Raw genomic sequence first — 24881 nt, forward strand, 5'->3', positions numbered from 1 at the left:
CGTGCATACAGCTGACATTCCTTGTGCATAGCGTTCCTTATGTCCACAAGCACCGCAGCTCACTTGTAACCATCCGATGTGGACAACTCTCCTTCGTATCATCCGCTGAAAGTAACTCAGCACGTGACTACATTGCAAATTCCAGCAGTGATCTGAAGAGTTTTCTTTGCAGTCGTGAATGGATTAGGGCGTAACTAAGTGAATTCGAACTAGAGTAAACTGTTGGTGCTCGTATGGCGGGTGTTCCGCTAGCCAAGGTAGCCGGAGTGCTTGTTGTATCAAGAGGCAACGTAACGAAGATTTATACAGCACACTGGGAAAACGGAAAATATAATCCGTCAAGTCACATCACGGGCAAAAGTGTGTGTTGAGTGATCGTGACAGACTGAAGAGGATTCTGACGATAAAGAAAGAAAAGAGAAAGAGACAGAAGCTGCAAAATTCACTGCAGCATTGATTGTCGCACTCTCGAACCTTGTCAGCACCGAAACAACACGAAGGGTGCTACATAAGCAGGGAATTGTAGGGCAAGTTCGAATTCAAAAACCACACATGACCATGCAAATGCCTGTAGCAAGAAAACGTGGTGCCGAAGCCATAAAACCTGAACGATAGGCAATGGAAGGATGTCATTTAGTCGCATGAGTCTTGTTTAGCGTTGTTTCCCACTTCCGGCCGAGTTTACGTCCCAAGAGAGAAACATGCCTTGGTGTTTCGTGACAATTTAGCAGCCATATTTTCGTTTTGCATGGGCCCCATGAGTACTCTGCAAGGTCGCATTACCACAAAGGATTACGGGAAGATTATGACTCATCAGGTGCATTCCATGGTACAATGTTTGTTCCCCAATGGCAATGCTGCGTTCTAAGAAGATGGGGCCCTTGTTCACACAGTTCACAGCGAAGGAACATCGTCGATGCGGGCACTCGTGTGCTCTTGATGGTTGCACGACACAAAGCCTTACGCCTCACTAAGGCCCTTCAACACGACATTGGACTGTTGATGACTTGAAACATGTTTCCTGGTCGGAAGAGTCTTGTTTCAAATTGTCTCGAGCAGATGGACGTGTAAGATATGAGAACAACCTCATGAATTCATGGACCCTGCATGTCAGCAGAGGACTGCCCAAGCTGGTGGAGGCTCTGTAATGGTGTGGGGCGTGTGCAGTTGGACTGATATGGGACTCCTGATACGTCTAGATACGACTCTGACAGGTGACACGTACGTAAGTATCCTGTCTGATCACCTGCAGTCATTCATGTCCATTGTGCATTCCGACGGACTTGTGCAATTCCAGCAGGACAATGCGACACCCCACACGTCCAAAACTGCTAGAGAGTGGCTCCAGGAACCCTTTTCTGAGTTTAAACACTTCCAATGGCCACCAAACTCCCTAGAAATGAACATTATTGAGCATATCTTGGATGCTTGCAGCATGTGGTTGAAAAGAAACCTCCACCTCGTCGTACTCTTACCGATTTATGGACAGCCCTGCAGGATCCATGGCGTTCGTTCCCTCCAGCACTACTTCAGACATTAATCGAGTCCAAGCCACATCGTGTTGCGGCACTTCTGTGTGCTCGCGGGGGCCCTACACTATATTCGGCAGGTGTACCAGTTTCTGTGGCTCTTCAGTGTCTAATATGCTCTTGAGGCAAGCATACAGGACGTGTACTTATCCATTCCGAGACGAATCGAAGCTGTTTTGAATGCAAACGGTTTTCCTACAACATATTAGGCATGGTAATATGTTATGCTTTTCGTGTTTCCATATTTTTGTCCGCCTTATGTATATTTCCTCACAGTCGTCAATAGGATATACTTTCCTGTAGGCAACAACATCATCAGTGAACAATTTGAGAGTGCTATTGAGCTTTACGGAAATAAAGTAGCGCATAAATTTACTAGTTCACATAGCCGGCCGCGGTGGCCGTGCGGTTCTGGCGCTGCAGTCCGGAACCGCGGGGCTGCTACGGTCGCAGGTTCGAATCCTGCCTCGGGCATGGGTGTGTGTGATGTCCTTAGGTTAGTTAGGTTTAAGTAGTTCTAAGTTCTAGGGGACTTATGACCTAAGATGTTGAGTCCCATAGTGCTCAGAGCCGTTTGAACTAGTTCACATATTTTTGGGACTAGCGCCAATCACCTAGGCACATGGTCAAACGTATCTACATCCACAGCTCTGAAAAGTAATACCACTAATATTCAGTAAATCGTATTACATTTCATTACAACATTTTTGTCATACCACAGATCCGAGAATCGTTGTGTAGAAAATACTTAATGTAAGGCTCATTTTGAATTTAGAATACATCATCATTTCATGTACGTGAGATTGTAGTGCAAGAGCTACACTAAAATTTAAATTATCAGCCTAGATATCGATTCTATTCCTGATTTACGAGAATAATGCCACTTTGCATTTGTTCTGGAGAACATGCCTTTTCTGTTCCCTGTGGATTGATACAAAACGTGAACAACCACTGTTAACATCGGTCGCAGCAGTGAAGTGTGTTGAATCTCTTCACAATCAGAATCCACTTAAAACCCGGACGCTAAGGTCAAGGTGTTGTTGGCCGTGCCACGGTAAGCGACGAATGTAACAACTTACGTGCCCGCTTTGTGCGTATGTAGCCTCCTCCGCAAGCAGCGAGGTCACCGCTTTCTACTGTCGGATGTGGCTAAATTTTGCTTTCGTTGTGTGATTGGCGGGCCGTTTTCTCCCGGTCACACCAGAGGAAAGCAGGTCACCTTCCCATGTGCCGGTTTACTTTCTTCACAGGCGGCATAACATTTCACCGTTATTATTGTGGGCATAAGCGTGTCCGCTGAAGTAGATCGCGGTAACATCGCCAGGCCCTGCACAACAGATGTTATCGAACCTCGTCGACTACGCAGAATTCGTAGCCTTTCAATATCTAACTGAAGCCGAAAACCATTATTATGTGTCCAGCATTATCTGAACGTGAACTTGCACTATCAATTTAGTCATAAGTAGTAGCTCGTAACTGCATTATTACTGGAATTATCTATTACGTAGACTTTTTACTTTCAGTGAATCTATAAATTAATTGCTGATAACCTGTATCATATAAAATATAACGCTAGAGAGATAATGTACTTTTTCTAGAATAATGAACGTAAAAATATTTATTAAAATACAAGTTTAGTTGTAGATCCTTTCCTATTCTAGATTTTAAATGCTTACGTAAAGTCGTATTCAAGTAAATATCTTCACTGTCTCCTTAATAGGAAGGTTGCTGAAGGCGTAATAGCATATGGTATGTATACTGTTCCTGTAATCGTTCTCGTGAATGTCTGACAGCACTGGTACCATGAATGTTCTTATCTTTCCCCTTTTCTTCATTTTCAAAATGTCTTGATGAAACAGTTCCACGTGTTTGTCAGTTTAAGAATTACAACCATCCGGGCAGTGAACCTAGAGATAATGTAAGAAGCGTCACATTAAGGACAGGTCTCTCATGGTCAGAAGATTTTCCACTACACCTTCATACTCGTTACTCTTTTTACTCCAAAGAAATGTGGTTATCACTTAAAAATCTGAACGCTCACAATATGTGCGAGTACTTTTGATGTGTTAATCTCTGAACAGTATGCGGATTTGTAAACCAACTAAAATGCTTTCCAATTTCATCTGCAATTTCTACTCCGAAACATATATTTTTCCTAAATGTTACACGTAGCCCTTAAATAATTTTCATTTTATTCATTTTTCCATGCGAGTGGAGAGTAGCTCTTGTCTGGACTCCACAATTGGTTCATGGTAAACGATAAACACCCAGATTGAAGTGTTTTATGCATAGGCTATCTTTGTTTCTTTCCATCATCTTTTACAAGTTTTCCCTACCTGCTTCCTTTCCTGTCAGAAAGGTCAGTTCGTAGTAACTGGCGGAGAGTCATCGAGTAAATCAGTTATAGTGTCTTGCGTTCCCCAAAGAAGTGTTATAGGTCCTCCGCTATTCTTGATTTATACAGGGTGGTCAGAAACAGTCTGGAAAGCCTTTAAGTGTGCTGCAGGGCAGGCTGCGACGAGAAATAATTATTAAGAAAGAAATTCAACACGTGGTGTCGTTTCCGAATAGCACGGAGACAGGCAATCAGGCTGCTGCACGCGCAAATTCAAGACACCCGCCAGATACAATTAGTGTCAGTTGTGCTCATTATTCTCATAGAGCAGATGACAGCTCGAGGATGATAAGCTTTCGGATCGGGTTCAGTCCTTACTACCGTCCGACGTCCAACTTTTGTATCGCTCTCTTATATGGTTTTAGAAAAGCAAACGAGGGCCACGTTAGGCGACACAGTCTCCGGCAGGCCACTTGAATGTGTGTGCGCAATGGCGTAATTGGCTAACTTCAGAGTTCATTTACTCGGAAACGTCACATTTTGTCGAATATTTTTCCTTGACAATTATTTCTCAGCACAGACTACCCTGCAACATGCTTACAAGCTTTTCGAAGTGTTTCTGACCACACTGTATAAACGATTTAGGAGATATCTGTACAGAGCTTTTAAAATGTTTGCAGATGATACTGTGTTTACCATCCCGTAAAGTCATCAAACGTTCAAAACCAACTGAGAAATGATTTTGGACTAGATATCTGCATGGTGCGAAAAATGGCCATTTGCTCTAAAAAATCAAAAGTGTGAAGTCGTCCTCATGAGTAATAAAAGGAATACACCAAATTGAGGTCACACGATAAATCACATAAATTTAAAAGCTGCAAATTCAACTAAATACTTAGGGATTACAGCTACGAATAACTTAAATTGGAACGATCACATAGATAATGTTGTGGGGAAAGCGAACCAAAAACTGCGATTTCCTGGCAGAATGCTTAGAAAATATAACAGGTCTACTAAAGAGACTGCCTACGCTACACTTGTCCGCCCTCTTCTGGAGTACTGACGAGCGTTGTGAGAGCCGCATCTGATAGAATTGACAGAATACATCGAATACGTTCAGAGAACTATAGCTCGTTTCGTATTATCATGAAACATGGGATAGAGCTCGACGGATATAATACACGAATTGGGGTAACAAGGATTAAAACAAAGGCATTTTTCGTGGCAGCATAATCATGTAATGAAGTTTTGATCTCCAGCTTTCTCCTCCTAATGTGAAAATATTTTGCGCAGGCCACCTAGATAGGGACAAATTATCATCATAATAAAATAAGAGAATTGAAAGCTCGGACGGAAAGATTATGTGTATGTTTCTAAAATGGTTCAAATGGCTCTGAGCACTATGGGACTTAACATCTGTGGTCATCAGTCCCCTAGAACTTAGAACTACTTAAAGCTAACTAACCTAAGGACATCAGACACATCCATGTCCGAGGCAGGATTCGAACCTGCGACCGTAGCAGTCGCGCGGCTCCGGACTGAGCGCCTAGAACCGCGAGACCACCGCGACCGGCTGTAAGTTTCTCCTGGGCACTTTTCGAGAGTGGAACGGTAGAGAAACAGCTAGAAGGTAGCTCCATGAACACTCTGCCAGGCACTTAATTGTGAATTGCGGACTAATCATGTAGATGCAGATGTAGACGTAGGTACCTAGCAGCTGTTTCATGCTGTAATACATTTCCTTCATGTATTCCTCATAACAGGTCGGCCGATTGGAATAGTTTACCATTGGGCTGAAGGCCAACCTTAAGTCTTAATAAATATATGAACAATCTCCAATCATAATTTTTTTGTAGTCTTTTTCAGAGTTATGCTGCGATCCTTTATATTACACATCAAACGTAACCGTATATTCCCAAATATGAAATGCGCTCGGATACGTTAAGCATAGTATTCACCACGGGCCATATCCTAGACCCTGCTCCTTCCATCCACTCAGGCTAAAAGATATAGTGGCACACTCAGAAAATTTCCTAAAGCCAACACTACCGTACGCGGTTTTCAAAGGCAATTTCAAGAAGATGATAATAATGCTTATAATTCATTGTCACTGACAAGAAGGTAGTCACTCTTCTGATCTCTCTCCCCATCCCCTGCCCTCTTCCTCACCAGGCCCCGTTATCACACAGCATCTTGAAAAATAGAGTTACTGGTAGATTTACGTCTTCATTGCAGTGAACACCTGGTTTTTTTAGTATATAGGTATAGGGATTCTTCCAAATACAATTACCTAAAGTGTTAAAAGTATAGTAGGTATCTAAATTGAACTCCTTCATAGAAGAAATATATTTCTTGCAGCAGGCTAGTACTCAAGCCGTTCAAATGTAGTTTGCAGCACAAGAAACTACAGTGCTTGATACTACGAAAGCCATACTTTCCACCAAAGCACTAGCTGCTAGTTGTAGCGGTCGCTTGTGTTTCGCTGTGGACTGAAATACCATCTGCTAATCTCAGGGGGGTACAGTAGCCAGTGGTTAGCGGGTACGTGCTGGCGAGCTTCTGCAAAACTATAGGAAGATTATTTTCAGCAACCTGCAGTGACAAAAATTTGCGGTTGATGGTTGTGTGTCGGAACCAGAATACGCCAGCTCACGGACTGATGAACTGTCAGAAAAATCTTACGAAATATTCTTGCATCAGCAAACCAGCAGCAAATCGACTATCAGACCGTCGGTTCGATAAGGCAGAAACACGATAATAAGCACTGAGGCAATAATTAGAAAATGAAACTGTTTACTGAGTGCACGAGGTATTTAATCACCTGGTATCTCCATACCAAGACTCCTCGTGAAGGTTTAAATTGTGGGATATGCTCTTCGCCAACTGAATACAAACTTACCTTTTTGTCGTTGGTTATGTTTCTACAAGCATTGCTACCTCTAAAGAAGCAACAATGTCTATAGCCTTGTATCAACAGCATCAGAAACAGTTTACCGTGTTTCTTACTTCCTAAATTCTTCCGAAGATTAATTGGACAAAGCCGTCCTTTAATACAAGTGCTAGAGGAAACACATTACCTTGGAACATTTCTTTGGTAAGTGAAAGGTGAGTTTTACTATCGTCTACTGAAGTATCAGAGTCCGTCGCCTTGGCGAAGACGAGTAAATCAATTTTTATATTAATCACTTGTAATGATAAATAACTGTTACCAGTCACTTTTACTGATCCTGCTATTGAGAGTTTCAGAGGATTATACGTCTTTTAACAGGCATATTTCTTTAAATTAACAATGTATAGACGATCTGTACATAAGATTTTTTGGCCAAGTTGAGCCCCACTTTGGGAGAAGAAGACGAAATGCAACTTTAGTATATCACAGTTATGTTGATGTTACCATTCCACACTTAAGCACAACATAACTACCATTCAGATGTCACAAGCTGCCTTTTTCACGCCCGCATCTCGTGGTCGTGCGGTAGCGTTCTCGCTTCCCACGCCCGGGTTCCCGGGTTCGATTCCCGGCGGGGTCAGGGATTTTCTCTGCCTCGTGATGGCTGGGTGTTGTGTGCTGTCCTTAGGTTAGTTAGGTTTAAGTAGTTCTAAGTTCTAGGGGACTGATGACCATAGATGTTAAGTCCCATAGTGCTCAGAGCCATTTGAACCATTTTTTTTTTGCCTTTTTCACATTACATATTTCACTTTCCATAATAGTTTGTGTTTCTTCTTCTATCGTGAGACTGTTTCGCAGGTGGTTCAGAGAAATAGTACATACAAATCATATATGTTCTGTTAATTTAAATAAATCTGCTTGATAATGAAGATACAATCCCTCGAAACGTGTAGAAGAAAGAGTAGTAAATATGAATGGTGGCAGTTATTTGTATGTTTCGTCTGATATTGGTAGTAGCCACTCTTAGGAATAACTGAAATGTTCCTGCTGGAAGCCATTTATTAGTATAGAGAAGTAACCCGTCCCCACCTCTCCCCTTATTACTGGCATGCCAGATTGGCCTGAGCAACACCTGAAGAGTCTCCACAGCGCCTCATAGAGCGAGGACATGACTGTGACACTATTCACGATTTTTCATTCGTTAGATGGTGATCATAAGCTCTGCGGCTCCTTTGGTTCTGTTCCAGAGGTGTAAGCTGCTTGAAAGCAACTGACATCATCCTCGTATTTCCTTTCATTTTATGTTCACCAATAAAATCCCAAAGATAACATTATTTTGGTAAAGGATTTACCACAGTTGTCCACACGACATACTGGTGGTTAGAAACAGTCTGAAGATATTTTAAAGGTGTTGCAGCGTAAGATGTGGTGAGAAATAATTGCTCAGAACAAAAATTTGGTACGTTGCTCCGTTGCCAAGTTAATTAGCATTGAAGGTAGCCAATAAGGACATGAAGAGCACACATTCAAATGGCGCACCAGATACAATTAGTGACAAAAAATGGTTCAAATGGCTCTGAGCACTACGGGACTCAACTGCTGAGGTCATTAGTCCCCTAGAACTTAGAACTAGTTAAACCTAACTAACCTATGGACATCACAAACATCCATGCCCGAGGCAGGATTCGAACCTGCGACCGTAGCGGTCTTGCGGTTCCAGACTGCAGCGCCTTTAACCGCATGGCCACTTCGGCCGGCTACAATTAGTGACAGTTGTTCTCATATCATAGATGATAGCGCTTGGGACTGCCAGACATTTGGTTCTGGTTCGATCCTTACCACCGTCCCGTGTCCAATTTTTATATCGCTATCTTCTTCGGTTTTAGGAAACCGAATGACGAACGCGTTTGGTGGCACCGGCTCTGGCGGACCGCTTGAATTAACGCTCTCAACGGTCTGATTGGCTAGCTTCAATGTTCATTGACTCGGAAACGTATCGAATACTTTTCTTAAAAGTTATTTCTCAGCACAATCTACCGCACAACACCCTAAAATATTTTCAACCTGCTTCCGACCAGCCTGTATACACAATTAACATCACATGTGATAGGAAAAAGACAGCGACAAATTAGAGTAACATTGCTCAGGATTGCCAGGTGGTATTCATACGTTGTTCCCAATGTCCATTACAGACTTACAGACGTACACGACAGACTGGTTTGTTGGAGAAGTAGCTCAAGCTATTAACAGTTGAGAAAGGCCCAGCTGTGAGTCGAGGTATAGCAACGGTTTTTCGTCGAAGTTGCAGAAAATAGATATCGAAAAAATCGCAATTAAACAGTGAAGGCTGACAGCCAATACAAAGTACGAGTAGAAAAAAAGGAAAATAACCTTTTCAAAAGTTCAAATTAAACATTTTCTTACGTGAACTGTTTACTAAACCACCATTTCGTTTAAAATCAGTTTTGCACTGTACATAACCTCTCAAAACCTCTTGTAAAATTCCGCAGCAAGACATTTACGTTATTTGTTTCAGCTTCCTGATAGTCACAAATCACTAGAGAGAGACAACTGCTCCAAGTACGGGTGGAGTGGGAATTAATTGGACGCAAAGTCATGCTTCTAAACTGAACATTTTCTCTCACTGTATTCCCTAGTGGAATTTTACAGATCTCCTCACCGATTCTGAAGCCATGACTTGGCAGCAGTATAATTGCAACGAACTTGTGCCACATCTCTATCTCGACAGATACTTGTCCAGTATTTCACCGGTGTGGAATTGTCGTTAACACACAATACGATGTTAGATTAAACTTAAACAGTATGGATATTACAGAAAACCATGCCCGTGTGTTTATTAAGTGTAAATTGAGGTAACTGTGACAATCAGTTATGAAATATTTTTTTATTTCCACCAACAATTTCTCCGGCTTATCTTCCGATGAAGAATTCAGAAGTTTCATATTCACGTTTGTAGCTTGATTTGGGATATTTGGGGTTGTTTCTCAGTCACAGAAGATGGGCCTGAAACGGCTCGGAAACTAGTTGATGAAAATAAAGGAGTATTAGATAAGTGATTAGTCACCTTTATTTGTACTTATGTTAAAGAGGAACGTGTTATTTGTTTTTGTAGATGCTTCAAGTTATGAGTAAGCCAAACACTAATAAAAAGATATTGGTTGAATGGTAAAACTTAAATGTTCTACGAAGAAGAACAGTTTTGCGTGGCTTATGATAGGTAAATGTGAAACTGGTAGATGGTTGACAAGACTTTGCGTTGGGAATCTTTCGACATTTGGACCTAAATGATCCACAGTTAAAATAAAAATCGGTATCATTTCTATTATTAATACATTGTTGTGCAGCACTTATAAACCTCTGCGCACGTGAAGGACGTTACGTTACATCATAGTTTTCCATAAAGAACAGAACTGTTGTCCTAATCGTTAAAAACTAAATTACCTTGCTTATGTCCAGACACGTAGAATTGTTCAAGTAAACAATTCCTTCAACAATAAGATTTTAACTTCAAAAAGCACAATCACTGAAATCAGGAAAAGATTTCTCGAAGCATATATTTAGATTGTGGCATGTCATGGCTGTGAAGTCTGATTTCTGGGGTCTGAGGAAGGGAGGAAAGTAAATTCTTCGTCTTGAGGTTGAAGCTCATCTTGTGTCTGTGTTAACTTTCAAATAAAATTTGTTTTGGGATGGATTCTGCCTTGAGCAAAAACGATGTTCTCTTCTCCTTTCCCATACATGTAACGCTGGAGCTACAGCATCATCAGTGTTCTTTCTATATTTTATTTTTTGTCGTGTTACCACAAGCTCTGTTTTGTGGCATTCTGTATTTTGTGCTACATTTGAATTTATTTCACAATTTGTCACATTTTCTGGTTATCTGCAAGCAACCACGGACACGAGAGAGAGCCTCAACGCCATACCAAGAATTTTCCAGCAAGCTCTGCAACAAGTTTCGAAACACTACAGTAAAACTATATCAGACTCCTCCAAACATAAAAGTGAACAGAATTTCTCTTTCACAATAACGTAATACTTAACTTTATACATGTCAGTGTGAACTCTAAGGAAAATCAGTACAAATTACAAACACCAGAAAAAATTATAGACTGTGAAAGAAATACAACTGTGACTGATGTGGTGTAAAGAGAGACACCACAGGGCAGTGGATAACTGTAAACGAGGGATTTGGAGTGATGAATCACGCTATATTCTGTGGCAGTCAGATGGAAGCGTTTGGGTTTGCCTGGCGCCTGGAGAGCGTTACCTGCTGTTATTGTTAGTGCCAACAGTAAAGTACGGAGCTGGTGCTGTTACGGTATGGGGGCGTTTTTCGTGGTTAGGTTGTAGTCCCTTTATTGATCTTAAGAAAACGCTAAATACCGAAGGATATGAACATACTTTCCATCATTATATCCTGCACACACTAGGGGAACAAACTGGAGACGATGATATGAGGGGCAGTCATATGAAAACTGAACACCCACAACAATGGGACCATGGAATGGTTCCATTCAAAAGTAATCACTATACGCGTTAGCACATTTATCCCACTGGCAGACGAGACGAACCATTCCTTTCTCGTAGATTACCGTCGGCCAGTGATTGCACCTCCTCGTCCGACTGAAATCTATTTCCACGCAAGTCTTTCTTGAGGTCGCGAAAGAAAATCACACGGTGAAATATCGGGGCAGTACGGAGTATGCTACAGTGTTTCCCAACCAAATCGGTGAAGTGTAGCCTTCGTCCAATTGGATGTGTGGGGCAGGGCGTTATCGTGCCAGAGGATGCTTCTATCCGACAGAATTCCGACAGCCCGAGGGCTAACGGCAAAGATAACCACGGATACATCCCACATCTCTCACACCAAGAAAATCCAAAACCGCACACACAATTTCCGGTAAGGTCACGGTGACCATCATCTCCGAATGCAGGGGCGTTCTGCTCTTCGTGTTCCTCGAGTGTGGAACCACAATTAAGGCACAGTGCTACGAAGACACTTTGCGGAAACTGCGCTGGACTCGCATTCGGGAGGACGACGGTTCGAACACGCGTCCGGCTACCCTGGTTAGGATTTCTGTGATTTCCCTTAATCGCTTCAGTCAAATACCGGGATGGTTCCTTAGAAAGGGCACTGCCGACTTCCTTCCCCATCGTTCCCTAATCCGATGTTACCGATGACCTCGCTGTTTGACCCCGCCCCCAAATCAACCAACCAGCCAACCACCCAGAAACTGTGACGCGTCTTAAAGTAAAGACGCTCAGAAATGCTTTAAGCCACCACTACTACTTTTATAATCGTTTTTTATCTACGACATTTTTGTGTTGTGTTCGGGCGTCCTCCGCGAACTATCTGCTTATACTGGAAACAATGATATGCTGTCAAATGTGGAGTCCGAGGTAAACACGTTGTATCAGTTTCATTGTCAAACGCAGTCATATTCAGTACAAGCCGTGCACTGTCACAATCTTTAATCTGTCAGTTGTGGCAAAGCGATGACGTATGAGGTTGTGAAGATGGCCAGTCATGATCAAAACTGTCTGATATGACAGTTTTAAGGTGATTACATCTCGCAATAAGATTATTAACAAAATATATGTTCATCAGAACATGGGGAAATGCGAAACGCACTGTTATTTCGGAGGAGACGAGAGTTGTGTTGCAAATGCAAAAGAGGCATACAGGAGACATTCCGAAATACTGAACAGTAAGACCATTGTAGCATTCCAGAGTACACGAGAAGGAAGCGCTGAGCCGCGCCCGCTGTCACGTCCTGTGGTTCGCTATCTGGAACTGATTTAGGTCACGCGGATAAAGCGCTCTTTCCCTTCCAGACCGCCAAGGGCATGTCGCTTCTCCTCGTAGGTGTACGCCATATGTTGTACCTTATATTTCCTACAACGGCGTTTATTTTTCCTCTCTCTTTTGGCTGCCAGTGTGGCCGAGCGGTTCTAGGCACTTCAGTCTGGAACCGCGCGACCGCTACGGTCGCAGGTTCGAATCCTGCCTCGGGCATGGATGTGTGTGATGTCCTTAGTTTAGTTAGGTTAAGTAGTTCTAAGTTCTACAGGACTGATGACCTCAGATGTTAGGTCCCATAGTGCTCAGAGCCATTTGAACCATTTGAACATCTCTCTTTCTAGGGCTTTAGCATTTTTCGCTTCTTTATTAAGGAATGCCCCCGTCGTCTCTAACACTCTCTGTAGCAAGAAGCTTGCACAAAAGATTAATCATTGCATCAGGTACCTCTCATCATTTCATTTAGCTTAAACACGCACAGTTCTGTAAACAACTGACTAATTTCACTTACTCACTGTTTTATATGTACTTCTGTTCCCCTAAATTTAAGATGACTAACTAAAGTTCAGTACAACGTAGATGATGATACCGACAATAAGATATTAAAGATGTATAGCTGTAAATGCGTGAAAAAAGGAGGCCGAAAAACAAAGAGGTCAATATGAAAAAGACATTATTGGTTTAAATTAATGGGCGAATATACATGACAATGGCTGGTACGAAAAAGTAAAGAATTTTTTATGAAATATTTTTATCCTAAGTGCTTCGTAAACTTGGTGTACTACTAGAAAGTAAGATCTGGATCACAAGTCAATAGTGTAGGTAGTCCGCAACTCGTGGTCTTGCGGTAGCGTTCTCGCTTCTCGCGCACGGGGTCCCGGGTTCGATTCCCGGCGGGGTCAGGGATTTTTCTCTGCCTCGTGATGACTGAGTGTTGTGTGTTCATCATCATTTCATCATCATTGACTCGCAAGTCGCCGAAGTGGCGTCAACTAAAAAGGACTTGCAATACGGCGGCCGAACTTCCCCGCATGGGGCCTCCCGGCCAACAATGCCATACGATCATTTCATTTCAGTGTAGGTAAATCTCCGATATCGCATTGATCACCATAACTGCGTACAAATGACTCTAGAGACATGGGTTCGGGATAGAGACGCTGTGAATCGCATTAACATGTCTATAAGCTGCATAACCGATCCATCGCCTGACCACTGAAATGGTCTCCTCTGGAATTCCACCATAACTTCGGTATGACGTTAGTGCCAAAGAGGAAAGTAAAATCGGAAAAACAGGAAAAAGAAACGTGAGTCTTTGACAACATCAGATTTTCTAAAAAATTCTGGAATGAGCTGTCACGCCCTAGTTTATACCCCAGGATTAACTTACCTATTGGCTTGCAGCGTCGCAAAATTTCTAAAAGAGACCTGCATATAAAAGAGTTTTCCGAGACCTGAAACGCACTGGGGAAACAGATTACATGCAGTCAGCCGTCACCGAGGACTCTTTAAGAGTGTATATAGCTCTTTCTCAGGAACGGTAGCGACTGCCAAATGGGTTGTTGAATCACCTTCGTGGGCGCAATTCGCAGTCAAAGAGGTGAGGCAGCTAAGTGTAACCTTAACCCATCATCAGTTTTTAAGTAGCTTGTCGCGTTCTCTTGCTTTCGTTTCTGAAACGAGTATCATTAGTTTCAGAATTTTTTCGAATTACTTATTTGGACATTTTTTATGCAAATTGTTTTATGCTTAAGCTTCCCTTGTCCTGTAACATATCCACTTTTCAAGAAACATACTCTCATTTCTAGATTATCCCTAATTCAGATGTTCACGAAATACGTTCTCATTTCATTATTGTACTTAATTTTAGCATTCTTTTACATCGCTTTTCGTTTACTGCCCATAAAAACCAAAAAAATGCAGCATGCAGCCGACTTTGGATTGTGAATGGTACATAGCAACATACAACCACTTTCGCTGCTAGAGATGTTACTCTGTAGCTGGTTTCACAACTGGTGTAAACCAATTGCGTACTTGGATTGAAGAGTTTCTAGAAAACAGAAGTCAGCTTGACATTCTGAAGGGAGAGAAGTATTCAGAATTAAAAACAGCTTGAGTGGAATGTTATAAGACCATTACATTTCTCACACACTATATATATATATATATATATATATATATACTCCTGGAAATAAGAACACCGTGAATTCATTGTCCCAGGAAGGGGAAACTTTATTGACACATTCCTGGGGTCAGATACATCACATGATCACACTGACAGAACCACAGGCACATAGACACAGGCAACAGAGCATGCACAATGTCGGCACTAGTACAGTGTATATCCACCTTTCGCAGCAATGCACGCTGCTATTCTCCCATGGAGACGATCGTAGAGATGCTGGATGTAGTCCTGTGGAACGGCTTGCCATGCCATTTCCACCTGGCGCCTCAGTTGGACCAGCGTTCGTGCTGGACGTGCAGACCGCGTGAGACGACGCTTCATCCAGTCCCAAACATGCTCAATGGGGGACAGATCCGGAGATCTTGCTGGCCAGGGTAGTTGACTTACACCTTCTAGAGCACGTTGGGTGGCACGGGATACATGCGGACGTGCATTGTCCTGTTGGAACAGCAAGTTCCCTTGCCGGTCTAGGAATGGTAGAACGATGGGTTCGATGACGGTTTGGATGTACCGTGCACTATTCAGTGTCCCCTCGACGATCACCAGTGGTGTACGGCCAGTGTAGGAGATCGCTCCCCATACCATGATGCCGGGTGTTGGCCCTGTGTGCCTCGGTCGTATGCAGTCCTGATTGTGGCGCTCACCTGCACGGCGCCAAACACACATACGACCATCATTGGCACCAAGGCAGAAGCGACTCTCATCGCTGAAGACGACACGTCTCCATTCGTCCCTCCATTCACGCCTGTCGCGACACCACTGGAGGCGGGCTGCACGATGTTGGGGCGTGAGCGGAAGACGGCCTAACGGTGTGCGGGACCGTAGCCCAGCTTCATGGAGACGGTTGCGAATGGTCCTCGCCGATACCCCAGGAGCAACAGTGTCCCTAATTTGCTGGGAAGTGGCGGTGCGGTCCCCTACGGCACTGCGTAGGATCCTACGGTCTTGGCGTGCATCCGTGCGTCGCTGCGGTCCGGTCCCAGGTCGACGGGCACGTGCATCTTCCGCCGACCACTGGCGACAACATCGATGTACTGTTGAGACCTCACGCCCCACGTGTTGAGCAATTCGGCGGTACGTCCACCCGGCCTCCCGCATGCCCACTATACGCCCTCGCTCAAAGTCCGTCAACTGCACATACGGTTCACGTCCACGCTGTCGCGGCATGCTACCAGTGTTAAAGACTGCGATGGAGCTCCGTATGCCACGGCAAAGTGGCTGACACTGACGGCGGCGGTGCACAAATGCTGCGCAGCTAGCGCCATTCGACGGCCAACACCGCGGTTCCTGGTGTGTCCGCTGTGCCGTGCGTGTGATCATTGCTTGTACAGCCCTCTCGCAGTGTCCGGAGCAAGTATGGTGGGTCTGACACACCGGTGTCAATGTGTTCTTTTTTCCATTTCCAGTAGTATATATATATATACACTCCTGGAAATGGAAAAAAGAACACATTGACACCGGTGTGTCAGACCCACCATACTTGCTCCGGACACTGCGAGAGGGCTGTACAAGCAATGATCACACGCACGGCACAGCGGACACACCAGGACCCGCGGTGTTGGCCGTCGTATGGCGCTAGCTGCGCAGCATTTGTGCACCGCCGCCGTCAGTGTCAGCCAGTTTGCCGTGGCATTCGGAGCTCCATCGCAGTCTTTAACACTGGTAGCATGCCGCGACAGCGTGGACGTGAACCGTATGTGCAGTTGACGGACTTTGAGCGAGGGCGTATAGTGGGCATGCGGGAGGCCGGGTGGACGTACCGCCGAATTGCTCAACACGTGGGGCGTGAGGTCTCCACAGTACATCGATGTTGTCGCCATTGGTCAGCGGAAGGTGCACGTGCCCGTCGACCTGGGACCGGACCGCAGCGACGCACGGATGCACGCCAAGACCGTAGGATCCTACGCAATGCCGTAGGGGACCGCACCGCCACTTCCCAGCAAATTAGGGACACTGTTGCTCCTGGAGTATCGGCGAGGACCATTCGCAACCGTCTCCATGAAGCTGGGCTACGGTCCCGCACACCGTTAGGCCGTCTTCCGCTCACGCCCCAACATCGTGCAGCCCGCCTCCAGTGGTGTCGCGACAGGCGTGAATGGAGGGACGAATGGAGACGTGTCGTCTTCAGCGATGAGAGTCGCTTCTGCCTTGGTGCCAATGATGGTCGTATGCGTGTTTGGCGCCGTGCAGGTGAGCGCCACAATCAGGACTGCATACGACCGAGGCACACAGGGCCAACACCCGGCATCATGGTGTGGGGAGCGATCTCCTACACCGGCCGTACACCACTAGTGATCGTCGAGGGGACACTGAATAGTGCACGGTACATCCAAACCGTCATCGAACCCATCGTTCTACCATTCCTAGACCGGCAAGGGAACTTGCTGTTCCAACAGGACAATGCACGTCCGCATGTATCCCGTGCCACCCAACGTGCTCTAGAAGGTGTAAGTCAAGTACCCTGGCCAGCAAGATCTCCGGATCTGTCCCCCATTGAGCATGTTTGGGACTGGATGAAGCGTCGTCTCACGCGGTCTGCACGTCCAGCACGAACGCTGGTCCAACTGAGGCGCCAGGTGGAAATGGCATGGCAAGCCGTTCCACAGGACTACGTGCAGCATCTCTACGATCGTCTCCATGGGAGAATAGCAGCCTGCATTGCTGCGAAAGGTGGATATACACTGTACTAGTGCCGACATTGTGCATGCTCTGTTGCCTGTGTCTATGTGCCTGTGGTTCTGTCAGTGTGATAATGTGATGTATCTGACCCCAGGAATGTGTCAATAAAGTTTCCCCTTCCTGGGACAATGAATTCACGGTGTTCTTATTTCAATTTCCAGGAGTGTATATATATATATATATATATATATATATATATATATATATATATATATATACATATATATATATGACCTAGTAGTTAACGTCGTAGTTCCATGACGCTTTCCGCGGATGATGCCGTTGTATAAAGAGAAATCGCGACGCAAGAAAATTGTAGCAGGGTGCGGAGAGACCTGTGGAGCATCAACGCTTGGTGCAGGGATTGGTAACTGACCACCAACATAAAGAAATATAGCGTATTGCGAGTACATTGAAAGACCATTTATTGTATTATTGTGCAATTGCAGAACAATCACTGGAAACAGTTATTACTATAAAATTTCTAGAATGATGCGCACGGAGTAATTTGAAATGGAACAAGCACATAAAATAAATCGTGGGTGAGGCAAATGCCAGACTGAGATTCACTAGAAGAATTCTCAGGAAATGTAGTCCATCAACAAAGGAAGTAGCTTCTAAAACACTGTTCGATCAGTACCTGCATATTGGGTCATTAATATGGGATCCGTAACAGATCGGACTGATAGATGAGATACAGAAAGTTCAAAGAAGAGCAGCGCATTTCGTTACGGGTCCATTTAGTAAGCACGAAAGCGCCACAGAGATTATCATCTAATTCTAGTGGCAGAGCTGCAAGAGAGGCGTTCTGCATCCCAGGGCGATTTATTTGTAAGTTCCGAGAGCATACGTTCCTAGATGAGCCAACAAATATATTACTTCCCCCTAATATCGCGGAAACACCACAAAGATAAAGCTAGAGAGATTCGAGCTCACACGGAGACTTTCGGGCAATCGTTCTTCCCGCGAATTATCCGCGACTGGAACAGGAAAGGGGGCTTGCGGAGTATGGATGTTGGTGCACTAGAAACCTGTAAATCACGTTCTTCTTTGTCTATTTTGCTCTTTTGTTCCATCTTCGTAATCCCTTTTACAATTAACGTCTTTTCCCGAACACCTTAACAGATATCTCCTCAGCACCAGTCTGAGAGGCTTATCTTTGGCATATTCCGCGAATCTGTTGGAAGAGCCTTGTCTGTCCCTCTCTGCACGTAAGCTAATGTTACGTAGGCCTCGACTGACCTCGACCCTTAGCGCACTGCCCGTAGGCCTTGAAGCCTCCACGTGACGCATGCGCCATTGACCGGGGTAGGCTAACGACTGTAAGCTTAAATTCAACTCCGGCGTCTACACATTTCTAATCACTCAAAGGACTAGCATGCTGTTAACATTTTACTTTAAAGGGCTTTCATACGTAAGTACGCTTACATTCTGCTTGAAAAGCTGCCTGACGTCAGAGTTAAAGCTGCTTTTATGACTTACGTTTGAGTTTAAACCACTAAGGACCATCCATGTCAAGGATGATGGGGGAGCTCCTGCGTAGTGATATAACGATAGCTCGAACACTGTGTCTTCTCTGCGCGACGAAGAGGAAAATGTGAGAAGGAATTGTAGTAAACTATGACGTTTACGTCTTTCTCGATTTAATCCGCCGATGTGTCGTTCATTCTCAGAAGCTGTTAATGTGTGACAAATGGAAAATTAATTTCCTTAAGCTGTATTCGAAGAAATCGGTGGTATATCTCATCCTGATTGGCTTTTTCCAAGGATTTACAGATGGTCATGGGCCACTCCAGCATGCAGAACAGAAGAAATAAATGCTCTTTGTTAACGCTATCATTTTGTGAATGATATGTCCCAAAATCTCAAAGGAAGTACTCACGTTATCGTCTTCAGTGACCTGGCACTATGGTCATTTCTTCTCTTCAGTTCACCCCACTGTAACTACCCAGTCCCCTCCGCCCGATCAGTATCGTGTTCTATGGAAACCATCTACCTTCTCATTCTGAGCAGCTACAGCCACTGTCATTCCAACCATTTTGTCTCTCGTGATTCCTTGCGCTGAAATGATAGTAACGCAGTTGCAAAAGTTCTGCGGTTGTTATAGTTACTGCAATTCTAAATGTGTGCCGAGATAGGTTATTTTGCTTCCATTATTTTTGCTATTGGCAGAATTAATACAGTCAATCTTAAGAATTTTCAAGTTTTTCTCTGCTTTTACGTAACTAAAACACAAGAATGTTAGAAATTTCTGAGCTCAGGAACCAGTTACCTAGTACAAGGCTGACGTGTATAGTTCGTGGTCCACTGAAGGAAAATGTCTGAAGGCCCTACTATGTTCTGGTTTAACTTTAAGAACTTTAACGTTTTTCTCTGTTTTTAAATAACTAAAACACAAGAATGTTAGAAATTTCCGAGCTCAGGAAACAATTACCTAGTACAAATCTGGCAGAATAGGAAATGGAGGACTGTGTGGTATCTTCAGCTTCTTATTACAAACCACTGCCACTTTTTGCAGAAATGGGGCTGCAACTCGGATCTCTAGATGTATGTGGATTGTTGAGGGCGCTTGTGTAGTACTGCGAGGTGGGCAAATATTACAGATTAAATGGAAACTGCAATTGCCCAGAATTTATCTCTAATAACTGCAAATTTAATACTCTGAAACTTTTCATAGCTTTCTGATTCAAAATAATGACTTCTTTATATTGAAGTATATTGCTTATGGAATTAACAAGCCTCAGTCCAACACGAATCATAATTCTGTCATAATAACCACAAATCTTAGTTACTGTTCGCTACAGACCTCTGAAAAAGTATTTATGTCTATGTATTCATCCGTGTGCTCCTTCTTATCATGTCAAATCACTTTGCCACATACGTACAGGGAATACTAAAAACTACTCTTTTATATTACACGTAAATTGTGTGTTTCTTATTATAAAATAATAGCTGCATACAGGACGTTTCCACATTAAACGGCGTGATGACTGGGTGTTGTGTGATGTCCTTAGGTTAGTTAGGTTTAAGTAGTTCTAAGTTCTAGGGGCCTGATGACCATAGATGTTAAGTCCCATAGTGCTCAGAGCCATTTGAACCATTTTGAACCACATTAAACGGAACTTTGTTATCGAGAATTATTACAGCGATATCTGTTTGCCTTCTCGCGGTAAATATTTCATCTCTAGAGGTGGACCATATCCGTATACTAAATTCCCATGAAATTGCTACTACGTACTCCCATTTCACTTCAGTAGACAAATAAATGCCATTGTACAGAAGCACTGGTCAAATGACTGTGAAGTATTGTATTATTCTTACATTAGGATATAATTAGTTTTGAAGGTGATCAAGGATTTCGTTTGAACGCATGACTATCTTGCTCCCATCACATGAATAAATTAACTTCAAAAGGAAGACCGTCAATATATGAAGACGGTTCTCTCTAGCCACGTAGGAAAATGCTAGGATAGTTCGTCATATAATCCCACCCTCTTACACAAGCCACAAGTTAAAAAGGGTAGTCTACCTTGCCGGCCGCGGTGGCCGTGCGGTTCTAGGCGCTTCAGTCCGGAACCGCATGACTGCTACGGTCGCAGGTTCGAATCCTGCCTCGGGCATGGATGTGTGTGATGCGCTTAGGTTAGTTAGGTTTAAGTAGTTCTAAGTTCTAGGGGACTGATGACCTAAGATGTTAAGTCCCATAGTGCTCAGAGCCATTTGAACCATTTAGTCTACCTTTTTTACCTGTTGCCCACTTTTGCGTCTCTGTTAGTACTAATATTTTCGAACCGCCCATCAGTTCCACAGTAATAGCATTTTATAAAGAATGTAAGTAACTTCATTACATAAAACCTATAAAGCTGAGTAACAGGAAGTCAAAACATATCAAAATAATTACTCACCAATTACTGTACATCAAAATTTTATGAAAACCTAATGGAAATGTTTTCAAAACCTACCTCCTACCGCCCACCAAGAAATCTGGATGCCTCTAGTCAACGGTAGTAACCAGGTTGACTGCAACTGAGTTAAGGAAATGTAAACAGAAAAATAGATGTCACAGCCAGTATGAACGCATAATTAGCACGTATGGCCATCCGAAATAGGGATTATAGTTGTGAAGTACAAATCCAGTTATAATGATGTGCTTTATTCTTCGAATAGTACAAGCACGGAGAGGAGCTGCACGACAGTGGCAAAAGGAGTTGCACTGGTAACGACATTGTTTCATTTTTGAGAGGGGCATAGATCAAATCCCAAACCTGGGCACTCAGGTTACGGTTTGTTGGCGGTCAGCCTAAAAAAAGAGCCTACGGCCGTTTTCGTGCCCCGTTCTGGGGAAAGGGAGAGTGCAGGGGACTTTGTAGGCAAGTTACTTACCTGTGTAGAAGGCAATCGGCCGAGGAATACGGAGACCATGGTTCTCTATGATTTAGAGGAACTGAGAATATTTTGTGGAAAGGCTTTGCAGATGTGAAGGATGCTCAGTGAAGTGTAACAGCGATGTTTGGTAGGACAGATAGTTTTATTCAATTCTTATTTGACATTGAAGTGGTATAAATGCTTGTTATAATAAGCACAGAGATTTCCATTGGTATGAAATGACGGACTCCGTAAATGTGCAGTTGTTTTCCTTGCAGAAGAAATAGGAAGATACGAAAAGAGCACAACTCATCTCGTAAATAAAAAGTGCACTGTAAGATTGAAAACTGCAAAAGCACGTAGCAAATGAGAACCTTCGCATGTTATCAGCCATTGTGCAAGGGCCGCCCGTGCCACGTATGTGCGTGACTAAGCTGCCAGGCATCGTGTTTCTTCCCTGTTGTGAGTCACGTAACGTTGAGTTGTCGCCGATTGCGTTCATCAAGGTAACACGGACACGTGAGCATTGCGCATAAAGACCGTTGTAGCACTGGGTGCTCACATGCTGACTGTGCGGATGACGCTTTCCTTTGTATGTCACTTGCGCCGTAGTACCAAGAGAAATTTCGCACCTGTTGTCATATTATTCCTGCCACCGATTTTGTTGTCACATCCCAACATATAACATGAACTGTTAAAGTAATTATTATTTTCAAGCAAATTCACGTTTAAGATTCTAAATAATTAACATTACTTTTTATTGCCAAACAAGACGATAGTGACCATCACGAATCACCCCCTGAGCAACGGAATGTTAGAAAACATTTTCACAGGAAAAAAGTGAGAGATACTGACTGGTTTCAGCTGCCTCGATGAGAAAGAGGGGTGTCTAGATACCTCAGTCGGTGAACAAAGTGTCAGATATGAATCCAGAATAGAATTCTGCTCCATTACACATATTTAACCGGGAAGGAAGTTTCATAGCACCGAGTGGTCCGCTGAACAGTAATGACACATTAACGAAACAAAGCCCGTGATGTAGATCCCGCTTTCTACGTGATATTGTTTCTCTCACCGGGTTAGTCTGAAAAGCTACGCGGGAGAATGTACGTGAATCCTTTGGGGTTGGGGCGCGCTGAAACGATAAATGCCACCCGTCGGTCCACGCTAGGGATGACTAGAAGTTAACATTGCCTATTGTCAGTGGAAGAAATGGTATTATTAAGGCTACACTTCAGAAACCTAACGCATCGGTCATTGCGCCGTGAAAACATGTAGAAACTTACGTGGAGACTCTGATGTAGGAGGGAGTCACCGCCAGATAAAGCGCTCAGGTGGGCTCCGAGGCGCGCGGGGCGGGTTGCTTGATTGATTGATTTGGGGGAGGGGACCAAACAGCGAGGTCATAGGTCCCATGGGATTAGGGGAAGATGGGGAAGGAAGTCGGCCGTGCCCTTTAGAAGGAACCATCCAGGCATTTGCTTGAAGCGATTAAAGTTGTTTTTGGTTGTTTTTGGGGAAGGAGACCAGACAGCGAGGTCATCGGTCTCATCGGATTAGGGAAGGACGGGGAAGGAAGTCGGCCGTGCCCTTTGAAAGGAACCATCCCGGCATTTGCCTAGAGCGATTAAGGGAAATCATAGAAAACCTAAATCACGATGGCCGGACGCGGGTTTGAACTGTCCTCCTCACGAATGCGAATCCAGTGTGTTAACCACTGCGCCACCTCGCTCGGTCCAGGGTCGGACATAGCTCACTGAGCGACATCATCGTCGTAGAAAATAATATCGCTAGGCCCCACAGTTTTAATCTGATATAGAGTTTCCGAATGAGAGAACGTTTGAAATGATGTTTCATACACGTTTTCTGCGAGCCGGCCGTGGTGGCCGAGTGGTTCTAGATGCTTCAGTCTGGACCCGCGCGACCGCTACGGTCGCAGGTTCGAATCCTGCCTTGGTCATGGATGTGTGCGATGTCCTTAGGTTAGTTAGGTTTAAGTAGTTCTAAGTTCTAGGGGACTGATGACCTTAGCTGTTAAGTCCCATAGTGCTCAGAGCCATTTGAACCATTTTTGTTTTTTGAGCAAGTGGCAAGACCGACCAAAAGCAACCAGAGTACCTTAAATTCATACTGGAATGCAGTAGCACAAAATATAGTACTAGTATTGAACATACAGTGCAATTTTTTCAAAACTAAGATTAGGAATAGACCACTCGAGAGTCAAATGCTCTTACAGATAACTAGCTCCCGTCTGTCACTAGCCAGCATTATTTTAAGGGACAGAAACATTTAAAACCTTGAAACTTCCTGGCAGATTAAAACTGTGTGCCCGACCGAGACTCGAACTCGGGAGCCGAGTTCGAGTCACGGTCGGGCACACAGTTTTAATCTGCCAGGAAGTTTCATATCAGCGCACACTCCGCTGCAGAGTGAAAATATCATTCTGGAAACATCCCCCAGGCTGTGGCTAAGCCATGGCTCCACAATATCCTTTCTTTCAGGAGTGCTAGTTCTGCAAGGTTCGCAGGAGAGCTTCTGTAAAGTTTGGAAGGTAGGAGACGAGCTACTGGCAGAAGTAAAGCTGTGAGTACCGGGCGTGAGTCGTGCTTCGGTAGCTCAGTTGGTAGAGCACTTGCCCGCTTAAGGCAAAGGTCCCGAGTTCGAGTCTCGGTCGGGCACACAGTTTTAATCTGCCAGGAAGTTTCATATCAGCGCACACTCCGCTGCAGAGTGAAAATCTCATTCTGGATTTAAAACCTTATGTAGTGGACTGTTCACAACAATGCGTTTTCATGCGTCTATCTTTCCTCTCAGTTTCATCGGAAACTGTAACACAACATCCTTAATACCCTGTTACAACGCGAAATACTTGACAAAATGGGTACTTTGGTTATTCAGTTTTCCATTGCAAGAATTAGGACCAGGAAAATTATTTTGACCTGTCAGAACTGTCAGGAAATAAGGAACATCTCAGACATCACCTGCTTAGTACAACCTGTAGAGTTGTCTTAAAGTGCCCCATTCAGAAAACAGGAAGATATATGTTTTTTTTTTTTTTTTTTTTTTTTTTTTTTTTTTTT

At 43.9% G+C, this 24881-nt stretch overlaps 1 non-coding gene across 1 annotated transcript; it reads left to right on the forward strand.

Moving 5' to 3' along the window:
* The first annotated feature begins 24405 nt into the window (after positions 1-24405).
* Positions 24406-24480, forward strand: Trnak-cuu (transfer RNA lysine (anticodon CUU)). Its single transcript has one exon. It is a non-coding gene; the product is annotated as a tRNA-Lys (tRNA).
* Positions 24481-24881: the final 401 nt, after the last annotated feature.

This window comes from Schistocerca nitens, chromosome 3 (genome assembly GCF_023898315.1).
Source record: "Schistocerca nitens isolate TAMUIC-IGC-003100 chromosome 3, iqSchNite1.1, whole genome shotgun sequence".
NCBI lineage: Eukaryota > Metazoa > Arthropoda > Insecta > Orthoptera > Acrididae > Schistocerca > Schistocerca nitens.